Consider the following 1,083-nt stretch of genomic DNA (forward strand, 5'->3'; position numbering starts at 1 on the left):
CTCAGCTGGGTTGTGCTCCTCTCCTCCAACCCCAGCCTGGGGGACGTGGACCAAACAGGGTCAGGGATGGATCCTGACAATCCGGCTGTCACGGGCACCCCATGGGGATGGCTCTGGGCACCCAGTTGTGCCACGGTGCAGTGACAAGGGAGGTGACCCCAAACGCAAGGACCATCTCCTGATGTATGGGCAGGGCTGTCTCCACACTGCGCTATGGGACAGGGACAACCAGGGACACCCGGGGAGGAGGGACACCAGGGAAGGGGATGGGACAGAGCTGCCCCCATGTCCCCATGCCACTCTATAGGGCAGGGACCCCATGAAGAGGGGCAGGGCAGGGCTGTCCCCATGTCCCCACACTGATCTATGGGACAGGGATTTGATGGAGGGCAGGGACCCTGGGGAGGGGGGCAGGATGGGGCTGTCCCCATGTCCCCACACTGATTTATGGAGTAGAGACACTGGGGAGGGGGACAGGACAGGGCTGTCCCCATGTCCCTGTGCTGCTCTGTGGGACAGAGACCGCATGGAGGGCTGGAACCCTGGGGAGGAGGACAGGATAGGGCTGTCCCCATATCCCTGCTCTGATCTATGGGGAAGGGACCCCAGCAGGGGTCAGAACAGGGCTGTCCCCATGTCCCCACATCGTTGTATGGGGCAGGGACTCCAGGGAAGGGCAGGGACCCCGAGGAGGGGACAGGACAGAGGTGTCCCCATGTCCCCACATCGTTCTATGGGGCAGGGACCACATGGAGGGCAGCAACCCCAGGAAAGAGGGTAGGATGGGGGTGTCCCCACACTGATCTGTGGGACAGGGACCCCGGGGAGGGCAGGGACCCCGAGGAGGGGACAGGACAGAGGTGTCCCCATGTCCCCACATCGTTCTATGGGGCAGGGACCACATGGAGGGCAGCGACCCCAGGAAAGAGGGTAGGATGGGGGTGTCCCCATGTCCCCACACTGACCTGTGGGGCAGGGACCCCATGGAGGACAGTGACCCCGGCGAGAGGGGACAGGACAGGGCTACCCCCACGTCCCCACACCACTCTATGGGGCAGGGACCCTCCTGGGCAGCCCTCTCCC

Source organism: Charadrius vociferus, unplaced genomic scaffold, assembly GCF_000708025.1.
Source record: "Charadrius vociferus isolate BGI_N301 unplaced genomic scaffold, ASM70802v2 scaffold393, whole genome shotgun sequence".
In the NCBI taxonomy this organism is placed as follows: domain Eukaryota; kingdom Metazoa; phylum Chordata; class Aves; order Charadriiformes; family Charadriidae; genus Charadrius; species Charadrius vociferus.